Source organism: Trichosurus vulpecula, chromosome 1, assembly GCF_011100635.1.
Source record: "Trichosurus vulpecula isolate mTriVul1 chromosome 1, mTriVul1.pri, whole genome shotgun sequence".
Classification (NCBI taxonomy): Eukaryota; Metazoa; Chordata; class Mammalia; order Diprotodontia; family Phalangeridae; genus Trichosurus; species Trichosurus vulpecula.
In genome coordinates, this window is record NC_050573.1 from 373,569,192 (window position 1) to 373,576,221 (window position 7,030).

Below are 7,030 nucleotides of genomic sequence, written 5' to 3' on the forward strand. Positions count from 1 at the left end.
TGTATATATGTATGTATGTATATATGTGTGTGTATGTATATATATATAAATATAAAGAGAGAGCAGACACAAGGTGAGTTGAAGATGAAGGGAAGATATCTAAAACAAATAAAATCAAATTAAGGGATGAGAGAGCAACATACTGAGAGAGGGAGATAGGGAGAGATAGAATGGGGTGGATTATCTCACATAGAGGTGGAAGAGGAAGCAGTTCTGTGGGAGGTGGGGAGAGGGCAGGTGAGGGGGGAATGAGTGAACCTTGCTCTCATCAGATTTGGCCTGAGGAGGGAATACCATGCATACTCAGTTGGGTATCTTACCCCACAGGAAAGAAGAGGTAGGAAGATAAAAAAAATAAAAGGTTAGGGGGATGATGGAGGGGAGGGCAGATGGGGGTGGAGGTAATCAAAAACAAACACTTTGGATAGGGGACAGGGTCAAGGGAGAAAATTCAATAAAGTGGGATGGGTTGGGAAGGAGTAAAATATAGTTAGTCTTTCATAACATGAGTATTGTGGAAGGGTTATACATAATGATACACATGTGGCCTAGGTTGAATTGCTTGACTTCTTAGGGAGGGTGGGTGGGAAGGGAAGAGGGGAGAAAATTTGGAACTCAAAGTTTTAAAACCTGATGTTCAAAAACAAAAAAAAAAGTTTTTGCATGTAACTAGAAAATAAGATACACAGGCAATGGGGTGTAGAAATTTATCTTGCCCTACAAGAAAGGAAGGGAAAAGGGGATGAGAGGGGAGAGGGGTGATAGAGGGGAGGGCTGACTGGGGAACAGGGCAACCAGAATATATGCCATCTTGGAGTGGGGGGGATGGTAGAAATGGGGAGAAAATTTGTAATTCAAACTATTGTAAAAATCAATGCTGAAAACTAAATATGTTAAATAAATAAATTTAAATTAAAAATGATGGAAATACTTGCACACAATAATGAAGAGCAAAATGAGAAGTACCAACAGAACATTGTATACAGTAACAGAAATGTTGTTCTAAAAATGACTTTGAGTGCATAAGTTATTTTGACAGTTATAAATACTCAAGTTAAGTATAAAGATGTATGAAGAAAGATGCTATTTGTGTCCAGAGAAAGGAGTGATAAATAAAAGTATATATAGAAAAACTTTACACACACACACATACATCTATTTGGGTCTAATGGAAGCCACCTGTAGGGCAGGGAGGAGGGAAGAAAGAGAATTTTACATGATAACTTTGTTTTATATGTGAAAGTTATAGCAAATTCATAGTAGGTTTGCAGTTTCATGTGTAATTGTATGTTTTATCCTACTATGTTACAAGAATACATTTTTATTCAATAAATTTAAAATAAAATTTAATAATGATTCAAAAAGAAAAAAAAAACTAACAGCTCGGTAAAGAGGCACAAAAACTACTGGGGGAAAAACCACCTTAAACAGAATAGGCCAATTATTAAAAGAGACACAAAAGTCAATTGGGGAGAAGAATGCCTTGAAAAGCAGAATTGGCCTAATGGAAAACCGTATACTAAATTTCATTGAAGAGAAGAACTCTTTTCAACACAAAATTGGCCAACTGGAAAAAGAGGCACAAAAAATCAATGAAGAATCCTTCAAAATAGAATTGGCCAAGTGAAAATGGAAGTATACTGAAGAAAATAATTCCATAAAAATTAGAATGGAGCAAAAGGAAGCTAATGACTTTATGAGACATCAAGAAACTAATTTAAAAAATAAATAAAAAATAGAAGACAATCTGAAATATATCATTGGAAAAAACAACTGAACTAGAAAGTATATCCAGAAAAGACAATTTTAAAAATATTGGACTGCCTGAAAGCCATCATCAAAAAAAAAACTTAAACGTAATCTTTTAGGAAATTATCAAGGAAAACTACTTTGAGATTGTAGAACCGGAAGGTAAAATAGAAATGGAGTGAATCCACCCATCACCTCCTGAAAGAGATCCCAAAAAGAAAATTCCCAGGCATATCATAGCCAAATTCCAGAGTTCTAAGGTGAAGGAGAAAATATTGCAAGCAGCCAGAAAGAAATAATTCAATTATAGAGCCACAGTTAAGATCACCCAAGATTTATCAGCTTCATAGGGTTTGGAATATGATATTCTGGAAAACAAAGGATCTAGAATCATAACCAAGATTCACCTGCCCAGCAAAACTGAGTATCATCCTTCAGGGGAAAACTGATGTTCAATGAAATATGGGACTTTGAGGCTTTCTTGATGAAAAGATGAGACAAATAAAAAAAATGTTTTCAAGTACAAGATTCAAGAGAAGCATGGAAAAGTAAACAGGAAGGGGAAATCATAATGAATTTAATAAGCATAAGCTATTTATTTTCCTGCATGGGAAGATAAAGCTTGTAACTCATAAGAACTTTTTGAGTGTTAGGGCAGTTAAAAGGAGCAAAAGGAGGGCATAGGTGTGAGTTGAGCATGATGGTATAATATTGAAAAAAATACAATTAAGGGGTGATAAAGAAGGTACTGGGAGAAAAAGGGAGAGATAGAATGTGGGAAATTATATTACATAAAAGTGGCAAGAAAGAGCTTTTACAGTGGAGGGGGATATGAGGAAGGTAGTAGTAAACACTTGAACCTTACTCTCATCAGAATTGGAACAAAGAGATAATAACATGTACACTTAATTGGGCATAGAAATCTATTTTACCCTACAGTAAAGTGGGAGGAGAAGGGGATAGGAGAAGAGGCAGTACTCATAGAGGAGAGACTAGATTAAAAGAGACAGTAGTCAGAATCAAAACACTTTTGAGGAGGAATAGGGTGAAAGGACACAGAGAGTGGAATAAATGGGGAGGAAGTAGGATGGAGGGAAATACATTTAGCAATGATAACTGAAAAACATTAAAGCAAGTTTCTCTGATAAAGGCATAATTTCTCAAATATATAGAGAATTGAATCAAATTTATAAAAATAATTCCACAACTGATAAACCATCAAAGGGTGTGAATAGTCATTTTTCAGATGAAGTAATCAATGCTATCTATAGCCATATGAAAAATGCTCTAATCACTATTGGTTGGAGAAATTAAAATTTAAACAATTCTGAGGCACTACCTCATATTTAATTGATTGCCCAAAAGGACAGAAATGGAAAATGAAAAATATTGGAGGGGCTATGGAAAAATTGATACACTAATGCACTTTTGGTGAAATTATGAATTAATACAACCATTATCTAGAACAATTTAAACTATACCAAAAGGGCTATAAAATCATGTATACCCTTTTATCCAGCAATAAATATCACTACTAGGTCTATATCCCAAAAGAGATAAAAAAGAAAATGACCTATATATGTACAAAATTATTTATAGCCACTCATTTCTGGTATCAAAGAATTTGGAAATTGAGGGGATGCCCATCAATTGGGGAATGACTGAACAAGTTTTGGTATGTGAGTGTGACTGAATACTATTGTGCTATTGGGAACAGTGAATGAGATAATCTCAGAAAAACCTGAAAAGACTTACATGAACTGATGCAAAGTGAAATGAGTATAACCAGGAGAACATTGTATGCAGCAATAGCAATATTGTAACATGATCAACTGTGAATGAGTTAGCTATCCTCAGCAATTCAGTGATCAAAGTCAACTCTGAAGGACTTATGATGAAAAGTGCTATCAATCCCCAGAGAATGAACTGATGGAATTTGAATGCAGATCAAAGCATACATTTCTAACTGTTGCAGCTGGGTACACATTTTTCTGGAGAAGCCTAATAAAGAGCAGCTCCATACTGCTGGTGCAGGTTTTGCAATCAAAACCAAACACTTCTCTGAGTAGGAAAAGCTAGGTGCTAAGTTGGAAAGAAAATTGAACCAACACAGGTTGTCAACAATGAAGCAGAAAAGGAGTGGACAGCTTTCAGAGATATGGTGTACAACACTGCATTTTTTCATCTGGGCCAGAACACTCATAAAGATCAAGATTAGTTTGACAAAAGTGATAGGGAAATTCATAAGCTGATAAACAAAAATCTAGAACTGCACAGGGCTCAGTAGCCAGATACTTCCATCTTGAAGAGGGTGGCATTTACCTCCATCAAAAGTAAAGTGCAAGAGAAGTTTAAAGAGATGCAGGATTCTTGGCTCAGTAAGAAGGCAGATGAAATTCAATTTTACACTCACATCAATCAAAGCACTTTTATGATATCCTGAAAGCTATTTATGGACCAATGACCTATGTTGTATCTCAACTTTTCAATGCTGATGGTGCCATATTGATTAATGATAAGAATGTGATCCTAGAGATATAGGACAAACACTTTTATAGTGTTCTCAACCAACTATCATCCATCAATGCTGAAGACATTACTGTGTATCTCAGGTTGAAACCATTACCTCTCTAGCCAAGTATACAGCTGAAGTGGTTTTGAATGCCATGAGGTTCTTCTCCTGTGGCAAAGCACCTCATGTGGATTCTACTTTAGCTGAGATTTAAAAGGTGTTGTGGGGTGAGTCCACTGTTCATACAAAGACTGACTGAAATTTTCCAGGTTACATGGCAAGAGGAGGTTATCCCCCAGGAGTACAAAGATGCCTCTATTGACCAGCTCTATAATGTTAAAGGAAATAGATTGTCTGTGACAATCATGGTGGGGGGGGCGGCTCTCTTTTTTGTCATTGCTAGCAAGATCCTTGCCAGAGTCCTACTTAATAGACCAATCTGTCACCTGGAATATGGTCATCTACCCGAGAGCCAGTGTGGTTTCAGAATGGGACAAGTAATGGTCAATATGGTGTTTGTAGCTTTACAACTTCAGAGGAAATGCCAGAATCAGAAAAGAGGTCTGTATGCAACATTCATTTCTCTGACCAAGGCCTTAGATACTGTCAGTCATGGAGGCTTATGGAAAATTATGTCAAAATTCGGTTGTATACTGAAGTTCATCAGTATTGTACATCAATTTCATAATGTCATGCTTGCCCAAGTTCTAGACAATGGATGATGCTTTCATTCTGCTACAAGACAAGACTAAATGGAAGGGAGAGTTGGGGCATGGCATTTGTTTGCAGATGATCTTGCACTCGATGCAGCCTCAAACGCTGAGCTGCAACAAAGTATGGATTGATTCACTGCTGCTTTTGCTAATTTTAGCTCAAAAATTAGTACTAAGAAAACACAGGAATTCCACCAGCTTTGCAATCTACTTTGTACCCAATGATAGAGAAGCAGTGTACAGTCAGTTAAAACAACGCCTGGAGCTACCTGTGGCTCATATAATGATCTTCTTATAGCAAAATTCAGACTTAAATCAAAGAAAATTGTGAAAAGCATTAGAAAATATAGGGATGGCCTAAATAATATCCCGTATAAATATAAAGTGGACATGATGAATAGATATAAGGAATTACATCTGGTAGATAGAGTGCCTAAAGAATTATGGACAGAGGTTCACAATATTGCACAGGAGGCAGCAACAGCAGCAACAACAACAAAACATTTTAGAGAAAAAGAAGAGCAAGAAGGCTAAGTGGCCATTTGATGAGGATTTACAAATAGCTGAGGTGGGTGTTGTCCATATCCAGAGAAAGAACTGGTAGAGCCTGAATCTAGATCAAAGATACTTTTTCTATACTTTATTTTTCATGGATTTTTGTCTGTTTTCTTTCACAGCATGACTTACATGAAAATATTTTGCATGACTACATATGTAAAACCTATGTCAAATTGCTTGCCCTTTCATTGGTGGAGGGAGAGAGTTTGGAACTAAATTTAAAAACTGAATGTTAAAATTGAGTAATAGGGAAAAACAAAATACTAGACTAATAAAAATAACCCCCAAAAAGCTGAAGAAAGAAGGAAAACTAAAGATAAAGGGAAAAGGGAAAGATATACTCAACTGAATGCAAAATTCCAAAGAATAGCAAGGAGAGATAAGAAGGTTTTCCTAATGGAGCAACACAAAGAAATAGGAAAAATATAAAATGGGAAAGATGAGATTTTTTAAAAAAAATTATAGATGTCAAGGGCTTAATAAAAGACAAATATCAGGGATTTAACAGAAGCAAAAGAGATAAAGAAGAGGTAGCAAGGATACACAAAAGAAGTGTAACAGAACAGTCTTTTAATATTACTGATAACCACAATGGTGTGGTTACTGATCTAGAGTCAGACATCCTTGAGGTTGAAGTCAAGTGGAATTTGGGACACATTGCTAGTGAAAAAACTAGTGGAGGTGACGGAATTCTAGCTGAGGTATTTAAAACCTTGAAATGATGCTGTGAAAGTGCTGCACTCAATATGCCAGCAAATTTGGAAAACTCAACAGTGGTCACTGGTTTGAAAGATATCAGTTTATGACCCAATCCTAAAGAAAGACAATGCCAGGGGCAGAGCCAAGGTGGCAGATGGAAAGCAGGGACATGCCCAGGGCTCCCCCCAGGACCCTCCAAACACTGATAAAAATGACTCTGGACAAATTCTAGAACTGCAGAACCCACGAAATAGCAGAGGGGAGGAGGGATCCAGCCAGGGACAGCAAGGATGGTCACTGGGTAAGGTCTATCAGGCAGGTACCCGGGAATGGCCCAGAGCAGAGCCCAGTATGGGCTGCGCCTGGACCAACCAGACCAAAAGTTGGGTGGAACAGGCCCTAGCACCCTGAATCAGTGAGCTGTGGCAGTTAAAAGACTTCTCAACCCACAAACACCAAAGACAACAGAGAAGGTTAGTGGGAAAATCTGCGGGGGGTGAAAGGAGTTCGTGGTGCGGCCACCACCCCAGGGTCAGTGGAGGTGGTACAACTACAGCTGCAGTTGTTTCCAGCCCCAGGACCATCTGGTGGGAGGAATTAAGTGGCAGATTGGAGCAGGAGTGCAGAGCCTGCTTAAGATCTGAGTCCAGTCCAGGGTTGGTGGTTCTTGGGGGAGGAAGAGCACTGGTGTGGCAGAGCTAGCTGCATAGAAATAGCTCTGAAAACAACAGCACATCCCCTCAAGCTCGGAAAAAAATACTCTCTACTCTACAAGTAGTCACACCACAATGAAAAACTC